We start from the raw sequence: 12393 nt of genomic DNA, 5'->3' as shown, positions 1-12393 counted from the left end.
GAGCCATGAGTTTAAGCCTCATATTGGGCATAGAGTCTACTTTAAAAAAAAAGAAAGTTACTGCCTGCGTTCTCTTCGAGGATTTTTATAGTTTCAGGTCTCACATTTAGGTCTTTAATCCATTTTGAGTTTATTTTTGTGTATGGTGTAAGAAAGTGGTCCAGTTTCATTCGTTTGCATGTTGCTGTCCAGTTTTTCCAATGCCATTTGTGGAGGAGAAATTCTTTTTTCCATTGGATATTCTATACTGCTTTGTTGCAGATTAATTGACTACACAGTTGTGGGTTCATTTCTGGGTTTTTCATTCTGTTCCATTGACCTATGTGTCTGTTTTTGTGTCAGTACCATACTGTTTTGATTACTACAGCTTTGTAATATAACTTGAAGTCTAGAACTGTGATGCCTCCAGCTTTGGTTTTCTTTTTCAAGGTTGCTTTTGCTACTCGGGGTCTTTTGTGGTTCCATGTACATTTTAGGACTGTTTGTTCTAGCTCTGTAAAAAATGCTGTTAGTATTTTGACAAGGATTGCATTAAATGTGTAGATTGCTTTGGGTAACATAGACATTTTAACAATATTTGTTTTTCTGATCCATGAGCATGGAATGTCTTTCCATTTCTTTGTGTCATCTTCAATTTCTTTCATCCGTGTCTTATAGTTTTCAAAGTACAGGCCTTTCGCCTCTTTGGTTAGGTTTATTCCTAAGTATCTTACTATTTTGGATGCAATTGTAAATGGATTTGATTCCTTAATTTTTCTCTCTGCGACGTCAATATTGGTGTATAAAAATTCAACAGATTTCTGTACAATGATTTTGTATCCTGAGACTTTACTGAATTTGTTTATCAGTTCTAGCAGGGTTTTTTTTTTTTTTTTGGTGGAGTTGTTCAGGTTTATAGTATCAGAGCATCTGCCCCCCCTTTTTTTATGTTTACTCATTTTTTGAGAGAGACAGAGAGAGAGAGAGAGAGAAAGAGAGAGAGCACGAGTGAGAGGGTAAAAGAGAGAGGAAGACACAGAATCCGAAGAAGGCTCCAGGCTCTGAGCTGTCACCACAGAGCCCCACATGGGGCTCAAACTCACGAACCATGAGATCATGACCTGAGCCACCCGGCACCCCTACCCTTATTAATCCAAGGTGTTATAGGCAATAATTTCTGCCCTTAAGAACTTGAAGGACAATGTGTGGCATACAATGAAAAGTCCAAAGTAGTCAAGCCACAATCCTTTCTTTTGAAGTGCTTGCAATTTGGGTAAAAAGGAAAGGTGTCTATTGGAGAATATTTGGAATTATAGAGTGTTCACGTCTTCCTGTGGGTGAGTAGAGTTTGAGGATGCTCAGATTGTATCAGTTCCCAAGGTGAATGTTCTTGGTCTCTGTGCCAAGCAGAATAGGCTTTGGACTAGTGGTCAGAAGCCCTTGGTTCTGTATGGTTTAGCCATCATTTCTGTGTGATCTTGAGCAAGTAGTTCTCCCTTGTGGGGATTCGGTTTTCATATCTGAAAAATTAGAGAATGAGGCTGCGTCTCAGCGTAAGGAAAATATTAACAGATTCATGCAGAGTTACTGTAAAAAAAAAAAGTTGGAAAACAGAATTCCACATGCGTCAACTGCAGAATTTTCTTCCAGAAACAATCATAAAGCAGAGTAAAACTGTAGGACAACACTCCAAATGGCATTTGACTATTTTCCAACTGAATAATAACCAGAATAATGCTAATAAGAAAATGCCCAAAATATATTGATAATAGGGAGGGGAGTTCTATTTTTAATTTTTTGAGGAACCTCCACACTGTTTTCCAGAGCAAGCAATAGCACTGCTAGGAATTTGTCCAAGGGATACAAGAGTGCTGATGCCTAGGAGCACATGTACCCCAATATTTATAGCAGCACTTTCAACAATAGCCAAATTATGAAAAGAGCCTAAATGTCCATCAACTGATGAATTGGTAAAGAAGATGTGGTTTATATATACAATGGAATACTACTTGGCAATGAGAAAGAATGAAATCCTGCCATTTGCAGCAACGTGGATGGAACCGGAGGGTATTATGCTAAGTGAAATAAGTCAATCAGAGAAATACAGATACCATATGTTTTCACTCATATGTGGATCTTGAGAAACTTAACTGAAGACCATGGGGGAGGGGGAGGGGAAAAAAGAGTTACAGAGAGAGAGGGAGGCAAACCATAAGAGACTCTTAAAAGCTGAGAATAAACTGAGGGTTGATGGGGGGGTGGGAGGGAGAGGAAAGTAGGTGATGGGCATTGAGGAGTGCACTTGTTGGGATGAGCACTGGGTGTTGTATGGAAACCAATTTGACAATAAATTATATTTAAAAATATATTGATAATAGAAATCACTTATAGAGCAATTTACTATGTTTCAGGCACTGTTCTTAGTACTTTACATGTATCAACACCACTAATCATCACCACAACCCTCTGAGACAGTATTATTATCACCATTTACAGATTTTAAAAAATAAAAGCACAGATTTTAAAAACTGGAGAGAGATTTAGTAACAACCACCTCACACTGAATAAGTGGTAGAGGCAAGATTTGGACCCAGTCTATCCTACATTGATGAAATTAATCACAAAGGCATAGATAAAAGGCCAATACAGAATAGAAAAGTAGAGATTTGATTGACTTCTACAATGCCCTTCTGCCTTAGCTTCATATGATTCTACATTCAACATTCCTTTCCTTTTTGTTGGAAAGTGAGAGTAAGAGAGTTCAACTCCCTGAAGCTGGAAGTCAAGACACTTTAGTTCTCTTTTGACCCGGTTCTCTTGACTGCTTTTAGCAAGAAAGTCTCTGGAAATTCCTTTTCTATTTTAGTATATGTGCTGCCAAAGCAAGCACTGAGAATTCCTTTTCTAGCATCTGGGGCCATGTGGTTCAAGCAGATTCTCCCAACTCCCAGCAAAAAGCTTGTGCACTACGTACTTTGGGTCTGCCAAGAAATAACTAGTTTTATTCCTGGGAAACTTTCCATCTGTTGCTTTGTAGAAATGTTTGGATTTCCACTGTCTCCAGCATGTCCATGCATTTAGAACACTGATTCCTCAGTCAGAGCCCTAGGAACATGTTTTACAATGCTCGTGTTCCGAGTGAACTCAGACCCATGGCTAAATTTGCCTAGAGAAACCTAACCATCCTGGGTGTATTTAGGCAAAAGTACAGAGTCAAGAAGTGACCACAGGTGGTGTCATAGTTCGGCCAGTCCCAGGCCCTGGGCCAGATTACAATCTTTGAGATCTCAAGCCTTGAAAATGGTGTCCATCCTTGATGTGCAATTCAAAACAATCATAATTCTATACTATAAAATAAATGGAAGCAATAGGCAAAAAGTGGGAGTGGTGCAAGTGTCCACCGATGCACAAATGGATAAACAACATGTGATATAAATACAATGGAATATTATTCACCGTTTAAAAGGAAGGAAGTTCTACGTGCAACAACATGGATGAACCTTGAGGGCATTATGCTAAGTTAAATAAGCCAACCACAAAAGAACAAATATTGCAAGACACCACCTATATGAGGCATCTAGAGTAATCAAATTCATAGAGACAGAAAGTAGAAGGGTAGTTTCCAGGGACTTGGGATGAGGGAAATGGATTATTGTTCAATAGGTATAGAATTTTAGTTCTGCAAGATGAAGAGTTCTGGAGATGGATGGTGGTAATGGTTGCACAACGTGACTATACTTAATGCCACTGAACTGTGCACTTAAAATGGTTAAATAGTAGATTTTATGTTATATGTATTTTACCACAATTTTTTAAATTAAAACAATGGAAAAAATAAATGGATATGGTCTAATACGTTTCTGGCTTTTCCATGGTCTACTTCACTGCTCTTTGGAAATATCCATTTCTTTCAAAGAAAATATGTCCGTATGGGGGTGGGGGTACCTCCTCTGCTGATGTCCAAACCAGATACTTCTCTCTGCCTATTTGGTGATACAGAATTAGCCAGATACCACCCCACCTTGAGGGAGGGAAGAATATAAATATCCTGCAGGGATCACCCTTCGGCCAATCTGCCCTGTAGGCCCCAAACTCTGCTGCTGGAGAAAAAGAAAAAGTCTAATCCAATGAAAATCCTTTCAGCAAACATTTATTGACATGTATTTATTTGTTTGTTTGTTTGTTTGTTTTGAGAGAGACAGAGACAGGCTCCGTATTGCCAGCACAGAGCCCAACTAGGGGCTCAAACTCACGAAACCACGAGATCATGACCTGAGCTGAAACCAAGAGTCGGATGCTTAACCAACTCAGCCACCCAAGTGCTCCCAGCAAACATTTACTGATGTTATAATAATAACAGCAACTGTTAAATTAAACTTACCAGTGTTAAGAAAAACCATCTGAAACGTGTTACTAAAATAAAAAGATGATTATGTGACCTTTTAATGTCATAATAAAGTCTTGAATGTCAAGTCTATTTAAGAGTCATCTTCAATGCTACATTATTTACACAGTCGGTTAGGGCACAGACAGTTTATAGTTCTGTAAAGCAATAAAGCATGATGATTTCCTTTTTGTCTGTAGAAAAGACAATCCCAAAGATTATGGTTTTATTACCCTGTAAGACATTAATCCATTTTGTACATAATTTATCAGTCTCATTTTTTCAACATTTTTTTCTTTTTCATTGACTATAAAGGCTTCAGTTTAAATTCTATTTTAAACTGGCTTTGTCATCCTGCTAGTCCCTTTATTAACGAGCTAAATGAAACTTTGACCCATGCTCCTGGTCTATTTGTACGAGAATGATGTTTTTTGCATGTTGAGAATTATCCTTGACACTAAATATAAGATCTGGAGTTAAGCAATTCACAGACCCATGAAACCCCTTTGAGAGAAATTTCTATTCTATCCCCATTTTCCAGATGAGAAATCTGAGGTACAAAAAAGATTAGATAATTTTTAAGGGCCGATTATTTTGTGAGTCACAGTTTTCTCTCCTTCCCTGGATGTCCTATTTATTTGTTCATTCATCCAATAAATATCTATTGAGCACTTACTGTGTGCCAAGTACTCTGCTAGCCTGGTGATACAAAAATGCTAAAATACATTCCCTGCCACCTTATAGCTTTTGGTGTGTGGGGCAGATGCTCAAGCAGACAATTATCATGGAAAGAATTAAGGGCTATGACAAGGGCAAAGAAAGGGCTATAGTAGAACAGAAAGAATATTCAACTCAAACTGTGGGTATGAAGTCAGGGAAAGCTTCCTGGAGTAGGTGGCACCTACTCTGATAGGTGGTAGGGAGACCAAAGAAAGAGGTGAGAATCACCTCAAGGTAAAGTCTCAATTCCTTAGATTAGAGGACAAACTCTTCATCAGACTCCTGCCTACCTCTTCATGTCACATCTCCCTCCCTACCACTGTTCTGTTTTGGCCATCCTTAAGTACTGCTAATGTGTAGAGCATGTTGTATTACTTCTCCTTTCATATAATATTATTTTGCACTTTCTTCTCCCTCTATATGAAACACCTTTTCCCCACACCTTCTGCCCTATCCCCACTCCCACCGCTCACTTGTTCTGCAGGACCAGCTTGGGTATCACTTCCTCTAAGAAAAGTCTTCTCTGACCCCAGACTAAATCAGACGACTCTACTCTCATAACTTAGATGACCCCCATACTTCTCAGCCCCACTCTCCACCTCCCTGGCCCTCTTAGTACTTATCCTATTGTATTATCATTATTTATTTATATGTCTCTCTCCCCTATCCGATTGTCTTGGAGATCTTGTCTATTTCAGGTCCTAGCACACTGTAAGTGCTCAATAAATGCCCACTGAATAAAAGAATGAAGCAGCATGTGAACCACGTTAGAGGAAATAAAGGAAGAAGAGAAGATGGCTCACAGAAACTTTTAGAAATAACTTGTCAGGGGCTGCTGGGTGGCTCAGTCGGTTAAACATGTGACTCTTGACATCAGCTCAGGTCATGATCTTGCAGTTGTGAGATCGAGCCCTGTGTCAGGCTCTGTGCTGACAGCATGGAGCCTGCTTGGGATTCTGTCTCTCTCCTTCTCTCACTCTCTCTCTCTCTCTCTGCCCCATCCCCTGCTCATATTCTCTCTCTCTCTCTCTTTCTCAAAATAAATATTAAAAAAATAAACATTAAAAAAAGAAGAAGAAATAACTTGTGAGCAGCTCAGAGTACCCGGAGCACAGAGAGAAGTAGCAACAGCTACGGACTGAGCTAACAGAAATAATATGTGCCTAGAGCTGTATTAAGTAATTCACTTATACTAGTTCATTTCCTTCTCACGACAACTATTATTCTTCCTATCTTAATGATGGTCTCAGAGAGGCCAAATGGCGTGTCTTCAATCTAACAGCTAGCAAGTGGCAGAACTGAGATGTGAACTCAGGCAACTTTACCTGAGCCCATGTTCTCATCCTATGTCACACTCTATATGTCTGCTCTGGGTCCTAGAAGGAGGGAGTGGGCTGAGAAAAGAGCACAAAGATGCTCTCCAGGAGTTTAGAGTCCAGGAGAGAAGACAAGGGATAGAATGTGACAATGTAACTACAATGGGAGGTAAAGTTCTTTCGGTTTTGTAAGAAGAGTAAGAAAGAGGTCATTTCTAGCATCTGAGAAGGCTTTCAGAAGGAGGCGGTGTCAGGGCTTTGAAGGAGTGGGGAGGATTTGGAGAAGTCCAGAGACAAATAGCCCAAGAGTAAAATATACGTAGACTGGATAATACTTTATAAGAAGTTGTTTCATCTCAGTAACGCAAGGTTAGTTTAACACTAGAAACTTAATTAATGCACTTGCCACATTAACAAGTTAAAGATGGAAACTTGTGTGATCATTTCATTAGATTATGAAAAACTCAAAACATTTATGCTGAAAACTCAGTAAACTAGGGGCACCTGGGTGGCTCAGTCAGTTAAGTGTCCAACTTCAGCTCAGGTCATGATCCCACTGTTTGTGAGTTCAAGCCCCATGTCGGGCTCTGTGCTGACAACTGGGAGCCTGGAGCCTGCTTCATGTTCTGTGTCTCCCTCTCTTTGCCCTTGCCCTGCTCACACTCTGTTGCTCTCTGTCAAAAATAAATAAAAACATTAAAGAAATTAAAAACTCAGTAAGCTAGGGGCGCCTGGGTGGCGCAGTCGGTTAAGCGTCCGACTTCAGCCAGGTCATGATCTTGCGGTCCGTGAGTTCGAGCCCCGCGTCAGGCTCTGGGCTGATGGCTCAGAGCCTGGAGCCTGTTTCTGATTCTGTGTCTCCCTCTCTCTCTGCCCCTCCCCTGTTCATGCTCTGTCTCTCTCTGTCCCAAAAATAAATAAACGTTGAAAAAAAAAATTTAAAAACTCAGTAAACTAGAAATAAAAGGAATTTTAATCCAATAAAGGGTATCTATTAAAAAATACAGCAAACATCATATTTATTGATACAAAGGTGAAAGCTTTTTTTTATTTTTATTTTTTTAATGTTTATTTAAAATTTGTTTTAAGTTTATTTATTTTGCGAGAGAGAGAGAGAGGCAGAGATAGAATCCCAGAGCCTGACGCAGGTCTTGAACCTATGAATAGTGAGACATGACCTGAACTGAGATCAAGAGTCGGACCAACTGAGCCACCCAGGCACCCCTAAAGAATGTTTATTTATTTATTTATTTATTTATTTTGAGAGAGAGAGAGAGAGAGAGAGAGAGAGAGAAGGAGAGAGAGCATGCCCACAAATGAAGGAGGGACACACACACACACACACACACAGAGTATCCCAAGCAAGCTCCGTGCTGTCAGTGCAGAGCCAGACACGGACCTGAGCTGAAATCAAGGGTTGGATACTTAACTGACTGAGCCACCCAGGTGCCCCAAAGACTTTCCTTTTTAAATCAGGAAAACTACAAGAATACTTTTTAAAAACCATTTCTATTCACACTGTACTAGAGGTTTCAGCCAGTATGTTTTCTTAAGAAAAATAAACTATAAAAATTAGAAAGGAAGAAATAAAAGTCACTATCAACTGAAATGAATATGGATATATAAAATTCAGAAGAATTTAAATTTAATTATTGGAATAAATAAAAGAGTTTTTTAAGGTTTCTAGATATAAAATCAGTGCAACAAAATTATATTTCTATACCAGCAAAAAGCTGTGAGAACACGACATTTCTTTTAAATGCCATTTCTTTTTTTTTTTAATTTTTTTTTAATGTTTATTTCTGAGACAGAGAGAGACAGAGCATGAGGTGGGGAGGGGCAGAGAGAGAGGGAGACAGAATCCGAAGCAGGCTCCAGGCTCTGAGCTGTCAGCACAGAGCCCGACGCTGGGCTCGAACTCAGGGACTGTGAGATCATGACCTGAGCCGAAGTCGGACACTCAACCGACTGAGCCACCCAGGCGCCCCTTAAATGCCATTTCAATAACAGTTTAAAATATGAGAGGCCCAGGGGAAAAACTCTATCAAAGGGTGAGTGGGATGTTAGAGATAAACTTATAAAACTCTGAGGGGGGCACCAAAGGAGATATAAATAAATGAAGAGATACACTCTATCTTGCATTGGATGATTCAGTAGTGGGAAGATGTCTATTCTCCCCCAAATCATTAACACATTGAATGTGATACCAACCAAAATCCTACCAACCTGATAAAGTGATTCTAAAATTTATGTATAGAAGTTCAAATATAGCCAAGGCATTCTTGAGGAACAAAGCGGGAAGACTTGATTTGCAAGATATGAAAAGGTATTATTATAAAACCATACTAATTAAGATAACAAGGCATTGGGACAGGGAGTAAAAAATGGCTATTGAAACAGAATAAACACATTTACTGTAAGTCAGAGATAACACTGCAGATCAGTGAGGAAGGGCAGAGTTCTAATAAGTGGTGCTGGGAAAATTGGACATCCACATAAAAGAAACTAAGTTTGACTTGTACTTCACACCATACACCTAAAGGTAAAAGACAAAACTATAAAGCTTTTGAAGATAAACTGGAGAACGTTTTTATGATCCCAGGGCAGGGATGGATTTCTTAAACAAGGCACAAGAAGCATGAACTAATGGAAAAGATTTATAAAGTTAAGTATCTTAAAATTAGGAACTTCTGTTTATCTAAAAACATGATAAAGAAAGAGCAAAGATAATATTTGTGTGCTCTGTGTTCAGGAAACCAGGAAGAGCAGACTTGGCGGAGACTGGAATACATGGAAAGATAAGGCTGGAAAGATAGGCAGGAGCTGAGCCAGGACTACCAAGCTCCTACCACTTGCTGGGCAGGCAAGGGCTGGAATCAGTCTGACTTTATGGGGCTTCTCTTTATCTTCCCTACGTTGGGGTGTGTTGGTGTCTAAACGGGAAAACTGTGAGTAAGATTCATATCTGTTCCTTGCCTCCCCTTCAGGATTATACTTAATGTCAACCCTCCATTTTTCCTGCTGCAGGGTCACTTCTGTTTGCTGGCCCCCTGAAGCCAAGCCTCTTTCTTACCTCTCCCACCTACTGGATACACGCTGTGTTCTGGCACTTTATACGAGTTATCTCATTTATCCTCATAGGACAGTCTAATCGTTAAGAAAGCATGTTCTGGGCCAGTCTGTTCACTGTGCTCTGCCTCTGTGTCCTCTTCTATAAAATAAGAATAATGGCTGTTTCTTTATACTTTTCATAGGGCACCAGTGAGAATAAAACGCATGCACTCTGCTAACTTAATACAGTGCCCAGCACATGTGACTACTCCACATCCTAAGCAGGAGGTGATCTCTGAAGGGACCACACTCGTTATCTGAGTTGGTTTGGTTGGCTAAACTGTGCCTGCCTTCAATAGCTAACAGGGGAGGGAGAGGCCCGGGTTTCTGAAGTCCAGCTGGGCACACCGCCAGTCCTGGCTCAGCCCAGCCTCTCCTCACCCACTGGGGCTGCGCCAGCACTGGCCCCCACTCAGTTTCCTGTCTCCCTTATCTTCCCCTGGCATGTGCTCTCTGGAGTGGGAAATGCTACCACCAGCTTCCTTCACATCCCTCTGCTCAATAGGACCTTCATTCTTTAAAAATTTCTTTAATGTTGATTTATTTTTGAGAGAGAGAGAGACAGACAGAGTGCAAGCAGGGGAGGGGCAGAGAGAGAGGGAGACACAGAATCTGAAGCAGCTCAGAGCCTGACTTGGGGCTCAAACTCACAGACTACAAGATCATGACCTGAGCTGAAGTCAGACTACGCCACCCAGGTGCCCCAGGACCGTCATTCTTTAGGTCTCTGCTGGCCCGATGCCCACTCTGTGATTTTCTGCCCCTTGCCCACCTAGGCCAGATGCAGTGTAAGCTCTGGTTCCAGCCACCACATGCCTTGTCTTCCCCATCCCAACCCTGAGTTTAGAAGGGGAAAAGGGGATGCCCCTCAAGCTGCCCCCACTCACCAGCTTCCCTATTCCCAATACTCTCTTCATGCTCCCTATACCCAAACCCATACCCCTCATTTTTTAGTTCAAATCCCTGCTCAGCACTTCCATGGTATGTGATCTTGGGCACATTACTTAGCCTTTCTGGGCTTGAGTTATCTCATCTGCAACATGGACACTGTCTTCCCCAGAGAAAATGGTAAAGGCCTAGCACACAGCATGAATTTGGGGCATGTCTTGTATTATATGTAACATAAATACTCAAGAGTGTTAGAACTATGTGTTCAAAAGTGTATTGATGGAGAGTGATCCCCCAAAGCTTTTGAGTTACTATGTGGTGATTAAATTCACAAACTTTGGCGTCAGGGAGGCATGGGTTCAACTTACAGTTTTTGCTGTGGGCCCTTAGGTAAGTCACTTATCTTCTCAGAGCCTCAGTTTATTAGTAAAATGGTGATGTTAATGAAACCCCCCTAGAAGGGCTGGCATATGGATAAAGTGAGATTATTTATGTAAAGAGCTTAACACTGCCCCTGGCTCACTATAAATGTTAGCTATAATAATAATTGTTGTCTCTGCTATTGATTTTCAGCCCACTGGTGTGTGAGGAGGATGCTTGGGAAGCAGCTGTTGCTGTGTCAGCTCTCTCTCTCTCTGACAGATCTTAGCTTGGTGAGAAAGACCTCTCTGTGATTTGCCCTGTGGAAGATGGTGTGGACCACTTTAACCCCTGTGAGGCAGGCCCTATCTGCGGAGATCAAAGACTGACAGCTCTCAATTCCAAATTGGTTCAATCATATACTTTACTACCCTCCAGCCCAAGGCACCCTGCAAGCCCTCAAGGGAGTAAAAAAAGGCAAAGCAAAAATATGCACAAATGTACTAGGAATCAGATAAAGCAAAGTAAAACCAAAATGAAGTGCCATTTTACACCCAACCATCTGACCGTGCCAAGGGTTGGCAAGGATATGGAGCGAGGGAACTCTGAGGCGCTGTTGGGAATGTAAATTGGCCCAAACATTTTGTAAAAACAGTTTGGCAATTTTTAGTAAAATTGAAGATGCCTATACCTATGACTCAGCCATTCCATTCCCATGTTTGCACCTACGAAAACCCTCCCAAGCCTGCACAAGAAAACATGTACAAGAAAGTCATACCAGCACTTTGTAACAGCAGAAAACTGGAAAAGAAAAAAAAAAGCTTGAACAGGAGAATGGATAAATAAATTGTGGTATATTCATAAGATGGCATATTACAAAGCAGGGGAAATTAATGGACCTACACATAACAAGGTGAATGAATCTTATCAGTGTGTTAGGGGAAAAAAGTAAGTTGCAGAGGAATAGATGCACTTCCATACTCTTTATAGAAAGCTTGGAGCACCTGGGTGGCTCAGCAGGTTGAGTTTCCAGCTCTTGATTTCAGCTCAGGTCATGATCTCACAGTTGAGCCTTGAGTGGGATTCCATGCTGGGCGTAGAGCCTGCTTAAGATTCTCTCTCTCCCTCTCCCTCTGCCCCTCCCCGCCTCTCAAAAAAATACTACTTATACAAAGCTCAAAATATGCAAACCGCCAATACATATCCCTTAGGGATAAGTGCATATGTAGTTGTATCTTCAGAAATGAGGAAATGAAAATAGCAAATTCTGATTAGTGGTTACTTTGGTGATGGGGCAGGGGGAGAAAGACACAATCAGGAAGGGGAAAGGCACAAACAGGGTCTTCAATTATATCGGTAATATTTTATTTCTTACATTGGGTAGTGAGGACAAGTATGTTTGTAATGAAATTCTTCAGGCATGAAAAAATTCTTCAAATGTGGAATACTTCATAATAAGTTTTTATAAAGCCAAGACAGTACAACTGGCAGTGATTTAAGACCTTCCACTCTTCCTAAGTCCCAGTCCAGGAAAACAAGGCTCCCATTCTCCTTCTGACTAGACCATCTTGACGAGCTGGAAAACTGCTGGGTTATTTCTAAGCTAATCAACAACAATTGAGAGGTGAGCATATA

General features: G+C 40.8%; 1 long non-coding RNA gene across 1 annotated transcript in view; it reads right to left on the bottom strand.

The window, feature by feature from the left end:
- Window positions 1–1023: 1023 nt before the first annotated feature.
- LOC125161752 (uncharacterized) overlaps window positions 1024–12393 on the bottom strand; it is an 86632-nt gene continuing 75262 nt past the window's right edge. Inside the window, exon 3 of the long non-coding RNA XR_007150738.1 lies at window positions 1024–1499. This is a non-coding gene — a long non-coding RNA (uncharacterized LOC125161752). The remainder of the gene's footprint in view (window positions 1500–12393) is intronic.

This window comes from Prionailurus viverrinus, chromosome A3 (assembly GCF_022837055.1).
Source record: "Prionailurus viverrinus isolate Anna chromosome A3, UM_Priviv_1.0, whole genome shotgun sequence".
Classification (NCBI taxonomy): domain Eukaryota; kingdom Metazoa; phylum Chordata; class Mammalia; order Carnivora; family Felidae; genus Prionailurus; species Prionailurus viverrinus.
This window is presented reverse-complemented; position numbering and strand designations above follow the sequence as displayed.